This window comes from Chelonia mydas, chromosome 2 (genome assembly GCF_015237465.2).
Source record: "Chelonia mydas isolate rCheMyd1 chromosome 2, rCheMyd1.pri.v2, whole genome shotgun sequence".
NCBI lineage: Eukaryota > Metazoa > Chordata > Testudines > Cheloniidae > Chelonia > Chelonia mydas.
Window position 1 is genome coordinate 172420628 of NC_057850.1, and position 13267 is coordinate 172433894.

The window sequence follows — 13267 nt, forward strand, 5'->3', positions numbered from 1 at the left end:
TGCTTAGTTTTTAGTAGTTCATAAATTTAAGTAAAACAACAAAAAGTGAAGTGTATCTTTTGTTCAAATACATAGCTTGCAGCTTACAATAATTGTACTGTTTTTAGTATATAAAGATGTCAAATAGTGTCATCTGGGTTTTTTGCCAACTATTAAAAAGTCTAATAGTGTGCCTCCATTCATCTCTTGAATACTGTTGGCCATCATGTGTCAGCTTTTTTGTGGTGTCCAGATTTTTGCTAACAATCATAAGTAGTAGCACGTATTTTACTAGTTAAATTAATCTAAGTCAGATTGTGAAGTCTGTCTGCTCTCCCATTGATTCCATTCTACCATATTTTCCTCCTTTTATAGTTTTAACACTCCTCTCACAGTGTCTGTCTATACAGTCTGCACACCTTCTTCTAAAATGATTATCCTCCTCCTAAGACTAAATTGCCTTTCTACAGCTATTTGGTTACTGCTCAAACACGCATCACCCCATACTTCTCCTGACACAGTGTCATCTTCCTGGAGCCTCAATCTGACTGAGTCCTGACTTTTCTATTGGGTCAGTTTCTTGTATTAGTTGTATAGCAGTTGAACTCTCTCTGCCATTTCTTGATCCAGTCGGAGGCGCTGTATTAGAGCTACCTAGCATGCAGCTCAACGTGGTTGAATAGGACTGCCAGGGGAACTTGCTAATGCCACTTCTTAATAAGCTGGCAGCTCCTACTTAATGACTTTGGTCTTCTGTTTGGTAGTATAGGAGGAGCTCTGGGTGGTGATGGTGGAAAATGTATTAAATCCAGTTTCCTTTTAAGGATTACCCCAGAAATACAGTTAATTCTCATATTATGGGAGAATGCTAAATTTTAAGTAGATTACAGATGCTATCTTAAATATAGATATGTTAATAAATTAGAAGGAAACTCTCTCGCGCGCTCTCTCTCTTTCTCTGTTTTTTTGGTATGTGCTAGCAAAGCACATAGTAACTCAAAAAATGTTTAACCCAATAGAAGACTTTATTACTGTTCTACTAAATAAATTTACATATTTCCTTTTCAGCCTCTTGATCTTTCCTTTCCTTTCCTTTCCTTTCCTTTCCTTTCCTTTCCTTTCCTTTCCTTTCCTTTCCTTTCCTTTCCTTTCCTTTCCTTTCCTTTCCTTTCCTTTCCTTTCCTTTCCTTTCCTTTCCTTTCCTTTCCTTTCCTTTCCTTTCCTTTCCTTTCCTTTCCTTTCCTTTCCTTTCCTTTCCTTTCCTTTCCTTTCCTTTCCTTTCCTTTCCTTTCCTTTCCTTTCCTTTCCTTTCCTTTCCTTAGAACAAAAATAACAGTGACCGGTTGTACGCAAAGCACAATAACCATCAGACCTGTTTGTTAGTGCTCTTTTGTTTTATCACTATCCAAGTTCACTGCATAAGTTATCTGGATTTATGCTGCATCCTGTGACACTTGAAAAACATTGTACTTAACTTTTAGTTATTAAAATTATAGGCAGTTTTTCAGAGACCAGTTGCCAAATACAACATTTTTCAATGATAGGAGAAAGTTAAGTTTGAAATGATAAATTAGTTATTATTTTTTGAAGAAACTTACACAAAGAATATTTATACTTTTCTTTCAGTTTTGATTTTAGAGGGAAAAGTATTTCCAGAGGGTACTAATCTACCTTTTTAAAATCCCTTTATTTAAAGAAAATACTACAATTAAAAATGTTGTTTTTAAGGTAAAAGGTAACTATGAATGCATCTTTACACTCCCTTCTCCTTATGCTTTCCAAATAAGCTTAGTTCCTAAAAAATATAAGCTGCTAATAGGTTGCTGTACATCTATCAATTGTTAATATTTGAGAGACCACCACTTCCCAGCATAACTCCTTTCTAAATTTAAGAATTGCCTGGCAAAAGGCATTTGTTTAATGAGTGACCATCTCCTCTCTCCACTCCTGTTCGAACCCCGATGCACCTCCCCTGCCTGAGCTCCGTCTTGGCCAGTGTAATGGTCCAGCTACAGCATTCCCTGTAGTTGGAGTTCAGCTGTGTTAGGACTCGCATAGTGCTGTCTTTTAGCAAAGAGAAGACTTATTATATAGATGTGCATTTTCTAAATCCTATCAACCTTTAAAAGCATAGGGAGGATTTGGACAGGATTGGTTCTTAAGAAGCTAGTATACTGCTGATTTCCAGAACTGTTTTCCTTTTGTTAAACTGCATCTTATATTGGAGACAGCCATTTTCCTGCCTAGATAAGACAGGGTCCTGTGTGTCTATACACCAAAATCAGAAGTTTCCTTGTCAGAATTATTCAGAGTTCTGGCATTAATAAAATATTATTTGCATTAGGAAATGTTTTCCTACTTAGAAAGTAAAAATCAACTGAATCCTTCCTGGAGGACAGTGCTTGTTATCTAAGGTGACATTAATGATGGGGCTGAAGCCCTTTGTTTCCATTTAAAAAAAAAAAAAAAAAGAGGACTGTTCTTTTAGGAATAAAAAAATGACATAACAGGGACATAACACGATGAACAAAACATGAAGGGAAAACTAAGATTTTATTCCCACAGGGGGTAAGGTATTGTTGATCATGAACTTTGCACATCTAATTCAGTTTCCCTTCTGCAAGATGACTTATTTATTTAAAAAGACATGACAGGGTGTATGGTTGTTTTTTATTGTAGCCCCGATAGAATGCTAAACTCAGACAATTCAGATTGGTCGTAGGTGTTAATGCCCTGAACATGACTTGTATAGCAACAGTAGCTACTTTCAAGTTGGTCCTTGACTGTGTTCCACCCCTGTGTTCCACATCCCTTCCACCCCCGTGTTCCACAAGGAAATAAAGAGGAGAGAAAAGTTTTGAAAATTTGTATCTTTTCATTTCACTATTCTGAAATGCAATCCTTTGTCTCAAAACTACAGACCAGCTGGTATGGATTACTAAGAGTAAGCAGGCACTGTATGACACTGGAGTTTTGAAGATAGAAAAATAGATGATACATACGTTGGGTGGGGAAGGGGGAAACAAATGGAGAATGAGTTTTTGTGGTTTGTCAGTGCTAAATAAAGTATAGTGGAGGTCCTTTCCCTACTATGCCTGATATTGAAATAGAACCTCTTTATATGTAAATGCATTGGAGAAATTATTTGGGATCAATTCAGCTTTACATTTAGTTTTCTCTGTCACAGTTAAGATACTGCACATGATATGCCACTTTCAATAGGCTACAGTGCGCTGTATGATTCAGAGTCTCGTCTCTTATGTGAGTGCTCTCTCACTCTTCACCACCTTTTTGGTCTGCAAATGTAGCTTAGGATCCTTCTGAGAATGAGAAAAGTGGCTTGATCATCACTTAGGATCTCTCTGCCAGGCATGGTGTATGCTTTTCGGATATGACTACAAACCAAAGGAAACTCCAGAATTGCCCCTCTGGTGACCAAACAATGTAGAATTTCTATGGACTCAACAAGCAGGAAGCTTGAAAGTTGTTTTCACATGTGTCCTTTTAGTGCTTATTTGTGCAAATATCTAACTGCCAATAACTGAAAATATATATGGGAAATTGCATTTTATTTGTAGCCAGTGACCTGAGTTTCAGGTTGCATTGACTCAATGCTTGGATATTTTTTATTTTGAAATACATCAGGAGGATTTCTATTTATTTTCCTTTCAGGTAAGAGAGAGACCTCATTTCTGTATAGTAGATCTGCTTCTGCCTGATTCAGTGCTTATGACTCTCATTGACTTCCGTGACAATTGGAGCAGGCCCCTAATCTACAACTCACCTTTAGAAAATGACTTACACAGATCGTTGCCCTTAAACCTATCCTCCTATATTTTAATGGTTACATTAGAGATTTGTTTTGGGTTTTTTTTTTTTTCTTTGCTGGGTCTCAAAACTTCCTGTTGGTGAAGATCTTGAAGCCCTTTGTGTAGTTGGCAATGTCAGTGCGATACTGCACCCTCTCTAACCTCCAGTTCATATATCACTAAATCTTGGAAAATCTGAGCTAGCTAAACTAAAAATGACTATGGTTTCAGTCTGTCCCCAGTCCTGTGAGGTGTGGAACATCCTCAAGTCCTGCTGAAGTTGGTTAGTTTTGAGGGCACTCAGCACTTCACAGGAGGTACTCGGCACTTTTCAGGCTCCGGCCATAATTCTCTATGGATCGCTCTAATGGGACAAAATTTTCTGTGCTTTCCAGTGACTTCATTCTGATTTTTTTTTTTTAAAGGTGGGTGTTAAAGCTTCAATTTCTCCATTTTTTGTGTTTTATACCTTTATCAGAGATGCATGTCTGACAAAAGTGCATTTTTGTTGTCATTTTGCTTTTTGTGGGAGGTAACATAGCTATTCTCCTTCCTCAAATGTGGGCATGCCACATGTAAACCAGTTGGCTGAAGATTCAGTTTATTCAAAAGCGATCATTGAAAGGTGTATCTTCCAAAATTGTTTGGGGTTTTTTCCAAAACTCTGTTGTTTTGGTACATTTTTACATTCTGATCAGGAAAGGGCATCTTTCTCTCTTCTACCTCCATTGCTATCTACTAACATAAAATATCATAAAATATCAGGGAACTAGTACTAAGCCAGTTGTTGATTCCTCCAGTGGTTCAGACATTTAAAACTTAGAAATATTTCAAACTCCTTTCCCCAGACTTCCAGTTTCTAATTTGGGTTTGTTTTTTTTTTAGAAGTTGGGAAGGAGGAGGATTTTCTATATAGCCCTTCTGTTTTTAACTGCTTTTTCGTAGAACTGGAAGGGACCTAAAGAGGTCATGTAGGCCAGTTCCCTGCACTTGTGGCAGGACTAATTATCTAGACCGTTCCTGACAGGTGTTTGTCTAACCTGCTCTTAAAAATCTCCAATGATGGAGAATAACAGAAACCATCACAGAAAAAAAATCTAGTTTTTCTTGTATGCTGTGAGCTGGGATTAGGTGCAATTGATGCAGTTCCTGAGGTGGGTGTAGGGAGAGATGAGTGTTTTGTGTTGCTGAAATGATCCATAAGCGGGGATGGCAAGCTCTGTAAGGGAGTTCTTTCTACTTTCTTTTGCCCAAACAAGGGGAAAGAGTAGATACACTGGAAAACCTTCAGAGTAGCAAGATTGGCAAGAGATTGAGCGGTCTACTAAGGAAAGGAGTAAAAGCCCCATTACTTGGTGACATTTTAAGACTAGACTAGACAGAGCACCCGAAAAATAATAGCTGGAGAAAAATTCTGCACTGTGATGTGAACTTTGACCTCATACATCTCTACCATCAGTTACTTCTCAAATTACGGATAAACTGTGATTCATAGGACTTCTCACACTTTCCACCCCCGTGGTAAAATGCTACACAATTCTATGGAATACTTAAATGGGGTAAGGATTGCAAACGTAATCATTAGCCCATTTCTCCAAGTAACTTGAGTCCTCCTCAGAGGTATTAGAGCTGAGCTTCCGCTAGTTCACAAAGTGCAGTTCCTAATTCAAGAGCAGATCAGGAAATGAACATTCTGAGATGAATACTTACTAAAGTTGACCATAATGGGATACCATTATTCTAATGAAAATAATTGGAAGAAAGCAGATTCAGGACTGTTCCTAACTTTTATGGATTTATAACCTTCTGCTCTATATTGGGTCGTCTTACCTGCTCATATCCTTGATAGCCAGTAACTTCCACTCAGATGTTACCAAAGTCCCGCATCCCCTCACCACACCTCTGTTTGTGAGGCCTTGCTTCCTCTGGTGACTTCTCTGTATAATAAATAGGATAGCCAAGAAGTAGAGCTAGATTTAGTGGATTTAATCTTCGAATCAACCTGGTGGCACTGAAGTTAGACCATGGATGGGAAATCAGGGCTTATAGGTTGGATGTCTTTATTTGACGCAGGGCTTCTGGAAAGATGTGGATCTATGCAGTTGTATAGGTCACATGGACCTAAGGCCATCAGTGTTATAATAGATGAAGGACTTCATTTTGGATCTGTCAGAAATAAGATGGAAACCCAACTCTGCTAGAAATCAAGCGTCACGCTCTCCAAGTGGATTTATTTCTGATAGTAGTGCTTTGTTTTGTCATTCCTAGGCAGACATACTGATTATCTAAATCTGCTCCAGATTTAGAGAGATCCCTTGTTTAATTTTAATTTGGATAGTTTTTTGTGCCCGTGTTTGACAAAATTAAGGAATTCACTGAAATGGAAAATATTGAAATCACTATAGGTTTTTCTGTCCGTCTCACTCTCCCCTAACCCATACTGAGATTTAGACAAACATTTTCCTATTCATCCTCTGTCTTAGATTTAGGCAAACATTCATGATCTTTTTCTCCCTCTGTCTGCAGATAATTCCCCTCCCTACAGAAGAAATAATGGCTTATATTGAGTTATTCAAAACCCCAAACACTGCTACTCTTTTTTTTTCCTTCTAACAATACAATTTATGAGTTTTTATTTGGAGAATGAAGATGCAAGAACGTTACAAGAAACACACTTGAGCAAATAGTCTCACTTTTTTACAATACCTTAATTCCAATATTATTGGATATGGGTTTAATACATTTATTTCAGATTAAAATTTGAATCTGAAAAATTCAACATACTACTTTCTACCAGTAAAGAACTTCTTATATTTGTAAACCTCATATTTCAAAGTTCATGCCACTGCCTGAAGTTTCTCAGATTCTATCAATTGATCGATTTATTGATTGAATGCAAGGTTCTCCCTTTGCTGTAAATTATATTGAAGCCCTAACATGGCATCAGGATTCACTAGTGTGGTTGCCTGTTCCTGTGCAGAGTCACAGAAGTCAATTTTCAGAGTAGCAGCCGAGTTAGTCTGTATCCACAAAAAGAAGAGGAGTACTTGTGGCACCTTAGAGACTAACAAATTTATTTGAGCATAAGCTTTCGTGAGCTACAGCTCACTTCATCGGATGCATTCGATGAAGTGAGCTGTAGCTCACGAAAGCTTATGCTTAGATAAATTTGTTAGTCTCTAAGGTGCCACAAGTACTCCTCTTCTTTTTACAGAAGTCAATGACACTCTAGCTACGTAAGATTTGCTCTAGATAGCCCAGTGCATCAAGACTTCAGTGTGGGTATATAAAATGCATGGCTTTGGATTTTTCTTCTACAAGACATTTGGGTGGTATGCGTATATCCTTGGGTTCAGCTCAACTTACTTAGAAAAAGTTGACAACATTCCAAACTCTGGGATTAAATACTGATCTGGTGGGGGAAAGCATTATTTCTCACTTTAACACATGGGGTGCTTGGTCTCTTTCTTGGAATGGCGAGAGAGTCATCCAGATTTCCTCCCTTTTCTCCTCCACAATCACTTCACAACCTGGAAAGGCACCCAAAAGGGGAGAGCTTTCTGACAAGGTACACTTAATGGAGTTCCTTCCGTAGCTCTCCATTGAGGTTACGTAATTTGGTCAAATTGCGCCAGTAGAGAGAAGTAATACTTAGCACTTATACAGCCATATTTATGTTTAAGCTGCTTACAGGCATGATCTAACTAATCTTTACAACACAGTAGTTGAATTGCATTTCAGTCTCCTTTATGAATGGGGAAACCAAGGCAGTACCATGAAATGCCCTACCAGAGCTAGCTTTTTCACCCTGCACAGTGCACGAGGTTTGTATTTCTGGATAAGTATTTCTGGATGCTTAATGGCATCATAACTACAGATGCATTTTTCGGGGGTTGGAGGGGTTCCTTATTAATCATTTACATTGTGCTAGTGCCTAAAGGCCTCAACCAAGTTTGGAAACTATTACAACACAAGTAATGGTTGCTATCCCAAAGAGCTTACAGTGTGAAAGTGGGTTGGCAGTTACCAGATTAAGAATTAGGATTTCTGTAAATTGCAGGAAATGTATCCATAGTTGGTATTATATAGGCATCCTAGTGCCATGGTGATAGCCACAAATATAAATTATTAAAGTAATCAAAAGGCACCAGCAGGAGACAAATTGATTTTTGTTTTTGAAGATTAAGTCTCAGCAACTAGTTGAGGGTTGGCTGTGGATACAGGAACTGACTGTTTTTTTGGAGGGGGGTGGTTTGCCCGTTTAATGGTCTTGTGTTAGCTCCGTAGTTGATGCTTGGACCCAGAAATGATAATCCTCTTGCATTGCAGAAAGAACTATGAATACTTTTCTTTTGGAAGTGTTTATATGGTACTGAACCTTGGGTTAGGTTGTGTTTTTGTTAAGCTATGAGTGGCTTAAGAAAAATATTTTTTAAAGACTGAACGGAAATGCCACTTATCTCTGGTGTATTATCAATGGGGGCCTCTTAAAGCTCATTTTACTTTACCATAAGTATGATCGAACACTAGATTGCTTTTCACACCCATAATATGTGTATTGCTTGCTCAGTACCCGTGGCTAAAAGGCATGAAGTCACAGACAACTATTAAAACGTTTAGATTCTAGCTTGTAAATATTGCATGTCTCACAGAATTCAAGTGAAAGCCAGTCTTATGTTTTTTTATTCATTCCACTTCATATCCATGGGGATGCAGCATTTGTGAAAGAATCAATTATCCATTTGTTAGTCAGAGGAGCTTTACAAATTATACATTAGCAGATTGATTTCTCAGGTTCACCATTGAGGGACTGATAGTATAAGGTGGGATGATGATGAGTGTCAAGGGAGAAGGAGTTGCCACAAAGAACACAATTAAAAGAGGCTTTCTGAATGGCCGTGAATTTATTCCTAATTGAAGAGCTGACATAATCCATACTAAGTGTGTTTATTTCAGGCATTTTACATTAGGTAATTGATTATCACATGAGGAGCATTTGTTGGCAGTTACTTGACTTTCTTTCCTTCAAATTTATGCTTTTGCAAAAGCCTATATTATATAGAAGATGCCCACTGGCCTTTTTTTCCTTTTCCTAAACTTTTTTTTCCCATTAAGGTAACATTTTTTTTGTTCCATCGTGTCAGCTTGGCATTTATTGATTTTGAACAGTCAAACTTACTTACATTGTCCAGCATTCCAAACATGTCTCCATCAGAAGGAAAACTGCAGCTAATGGAAATTCAGCTGAAGACTCTTCCTCCTCCTGCATGGCAACTAGCACACTTTCTTTATGAAATTCTGATTTTGTTTTGGGGTTAATCATTTTAGTCGAGTTCTTCATAACTGGAGTGGATCCTCCTTCCTGCCAGAGTTAAAACACACTGCTTTTTGTTCCATGTTTTTAAATGTTTGGTTTAACATCACTTGTACAGTACCATAAGTACGCTTGGTGTTTCACAAACAAATAAGTCATGGTTCCTGTACCAAAGGGTTTACAACCTGAGGACTTGATTCTGTAAACACTTACTATCTGTCGTACTTCAAAAGCCTTGTGCCCAGTATGTTTGCGGTATAGGGCCCGAGCACCATCATTACTATTCACTGAATAATATTGGTATTACTAGTTTGTGGATTTGGACCTTGCTTCCCTTGCTTATAATGTTTGGATTTATAAAAATAAGAAGCAGCTTATAGATTACTACTTTAATTTTCTTCTCTTTTGAAATCCATCCACTTAAAAAAAAAAATACCATAGATCCCACTTGGTAGTCTAATCTTCCTTTCAGATTTTAATGAGGTAGCGAATAAATGTCTATTTCCTACCACTGACTAGCTCCTCCTCTTTAACCTTTATGTTGAGCAAAGGTGACAGATTCTGTGTAGGGAGTTTGTTCCCTTTCTGCTTTAAAAACTTGTCATTAATGCCAGACCAATAACACTGCTGCATTCACCAGTTGAAATCAGGCTTAAACAAGTAAAGGATGGCAGCTGTACCTATGTGGTGATGGCTGAGTAAATAAAGACATGTGCATACAGTGTTTTTATTTTATTTCCTGGTCTTTTACATTTGTGACTTTTTTTACTCCACTATAAAATTTAATGAAAAAACTTAGGAGCAAGAGGGGAAAAATGTACAACTTTGTGCATTTCTTGTTTCCTGAAAAACCAACATTCTCTACAAACTGTTGACGGAATCTGAATATGGCTAAATGCAAGTTGAGCCTTGGTTGGTTGGTACATTAATACAGTTTATAAGGCTTCTGATTTAAAAAAGATGAGTTGGAGTTACTTTTAGAAGTGCATCAGTTTAGATAACATATGAAGCCTTTTGCTATCTAGTCTGAATTCAAGAAGTGCTAGGTAACTCTAGGTTAGTTTTGGATGGTTGACAAGTAGAACATAGCTTTGGCAATTGCAGCCTTGACTATTAATGGTTCTGGATTCTCAAGTTCCCTGTGTTTTGTGTAGGATATAAAATTTTTTAAACTCATGGGTAATTCTTTATTTTAAGAAGTGTGTTTAATAGTCAGACATGAGTATTTAAAAAGAATACAACATTTTGAGGTTCCATGTTTATCACCGCTCACTGACCTCAAGGTTACAGTTGTTGAGATTACAAGTAAGGAGAATTTTCCAATGGGCGGCACCACAAATTTAACTTGAGCTTTGAAAAAACCAGTCCACGTTCTTTCTGCTTTGTGCATCATCGCCAGTTATAATGTTTTTGCAGTTGAAACTTAGCTGCCAGTTTGGTTGACAAGCAGCAAGTATATCTGATTTTGATTACATCCACTTTGATCTTCTGTCCCTGTAGTCTCTCTGTAGTGCAAATAACAATAACTTTTTTTTGTCATGAAAGCAAACTGATAATAAAAGACACACAAAGCAGGCGTGTTGAGTAATAAGATGCTGGTTTTACACAATAACACCCTTAACCATAACCTCACTTTTATTTTCAAATGTTAATGGCTCCAAAGCACAGTGTAAAAATGTGAAGATGTGGAGAACATTGCTTAAGCGAAAGAAGAGTCCAAATGCTGCAAAGTAACCTTGTAAACTTCTACTCACACAAGGCGCTTACGTTAAAGATATTTGGCTTGCTAGCCACCTATTTGGTGCCCTCTAAGCATGCCTTTGAAAGCATGCCTTGCATCCACCCAAATGTGTCACAAGTGTTTTAGCTACCAGTTTGCTTTGAGCAAAACTGATTAATGTGTGATACTCCACCCTACCATATTCTACCCCTGCCATGCTCGTGTGGGTGGAAATGCTGACGCCATAGCTATGCAGAGAATTGTTTCCTTACCATCCCACAATGCATTTGTCACTGCTTATGTAACATATCGGGTCTGTTTTCTGGACTCCACTGCCGAGAGCAGATATGTACCTGTAAAAATAGAGCTGTGCACACTGTGGGGTTCGGTCACGTGCTGTTTTCATATAGTCAGATGCCTCTGAATCTGTTGGTGGCATGTCCAAGAGAAGACCAGGTGCTGCCAGCTGTCATGAGGCAGAGATGCGGGCACAGTTGGCAGTGTAGGAAGATAGGAGGTACTGGGACAGCTGAATTCATTCGTTACAATTTAATCTATAACCAGGTGCCTGGCAATGGCCAAGGTGGATATTCTATCATCAAAGAGATAAGGGGATTGAAGGTCCTTTGTAAGAAAGCTGTGACAATAACAGTAGGTCCAGTTCAGGACAGAAAATGTGCCCCTTTCACAACACACTGGACTGAATCTTCAGTACCTACTTCCAGAAAGCCAGAGATGTTTCTGGGTAGCACAGAACATGGAGGAGGCCTGAAGTAGCATTTCTTAGGCCTTGTCTTTAAGCAGAGGAAAAGATGACTGCTCTTCTCTTGCTGGTAACTGAGCAAGAGAGATTTAGAAAAGCAGTCTCAAGGCTGAGTTAAGAGAGGAGAGGATGTTCCTACACTACTTGTGAAGATGCCAGAGACCAAGGGTTTGCTGCAGTGGTTTTTCACTCCCCACACTTGGGACAATCAGCTATGTGCGATACTTGAGGATAACTTTCACCAGCTAGAGCACCGCTTAGGGCCTGGACCACAACAACACAGGTGGGAGTAAGTTGTTATCGAGACCTGCGATGAGTGGTAGTGGCTGCATAATGTAAGATAAAGGAGACTTTTTTGTGTGCTGAGATAGCCCCGGCATTCCCGTGCCAGTCCACCAGAGTGAGACCGCAGCTCCGCGTGGAAAAGAGTGGCAATTTGCCCAGTAGTAGTTGGCTCCCTGGAATAGTTGCCCATTGATTTGAGCACCAGTTTGGGTTTAGGAAGCCCATGGGGAGAGACGTGGTGGAAGTTTGTATGGCAATATATAGTGTGCTGCAGGAGGAGATGTTCAAGGTGGCCAGTGTGCCAGAGATCATTCAGAGTTTTGAAACAGTTGGGATTCTTGAACTTAGCTGGAGCTGTTGATGGAACCCCTGTGTCCATTCTGTATCCCCACCCTTCCCTAGCCCAGTTGTATATTAAGAGAAATGGGTGCTCCTCAAAGGTGGGTGATGTGGCCTTCACAGGTCAAAATGGCTGATGGACATGTACATAAGGTAGGCAGGCAAAGGATATAATGTGAGAGTTTTTGAAAACTGAGGCAGTAAGGGACTCTGATCTCACCTGACAACATTGACATTAATGGTGTGTTTATCCTCATTGTGAATCGTTGCATGTCCCTTAATGAAACCATTCCCAGATTACATAAATCTGGAGAGATACTGATTCAACTCTGTACTCAGCAGATGCAGGATAGTGATGAAATTTTTGGGAGACTGAGCTGACAGTGGAGATGACTCTCCTTGAATGACCACATTAGTGATTAATGTAGCAATTATCATATTTTCCCTGTAGTATTTTGCAGAACATATATGAAACCAAAGGTCGTGTCTTCTATGCACACAGGAGTGAGGAGGTAGAGAGGCTTGCAGCAACCTATGCATAGCTGGATGGATAAGTTATTGAATCTGAGGCTGTTACTTAGAGCAGCCTACGATAGGAATGCTGACCTAACCATAAATACTCTGTGCATGTGCTTTCCAAGGTAATGATAGAGAATTGGGGATGAGGTAGTGAACTGAATGTCCCAGAGTTTGATTCCTTTTCCTCATAATTCCTTTAAGCTTCCCAAAGGCTCCCAGAAGGCCTTAAGATATCTCCTGTAGACTGCTGAGCTAGGAACTGTGATATAAGACAGTGTAATTATAACAGCAAGTGTGGACACACAACAACACTGTATCTGAAATAGCATGACTGGCATTAGACACACTACATTACTGCTATCCTGGTAGTGCAATTACAAATGGTTTCCCTTTTCTAGTGTAGACACTGCTAAGAGTTAGGTTATTTTTTTTTTCTTTTCACAAGTGAGTACAATATACTATTCCTTTTTACATCAAGTTCAGCATTATAGTAAGTGTTTGAGTGTATTTTGTGTGTGGGCTATTTTAAATTTTCATGA

The 13267-nt window shown here is 38.8% G+C and overlaps 1 protein-coding gene across 6 annotated transcripts in view; it reads left to right on the forward strand.

Annotated features, from left to right (window-relative positions):
- The window catches only part of VPS41 (VPS41 subunit of HOPS complex), a 166885-nt gene that overhangs the window by 44342 nt on the left and 109276 nt on the right, over positions 1-13267 (forward strand). The window lies entirely within an intron of this gene.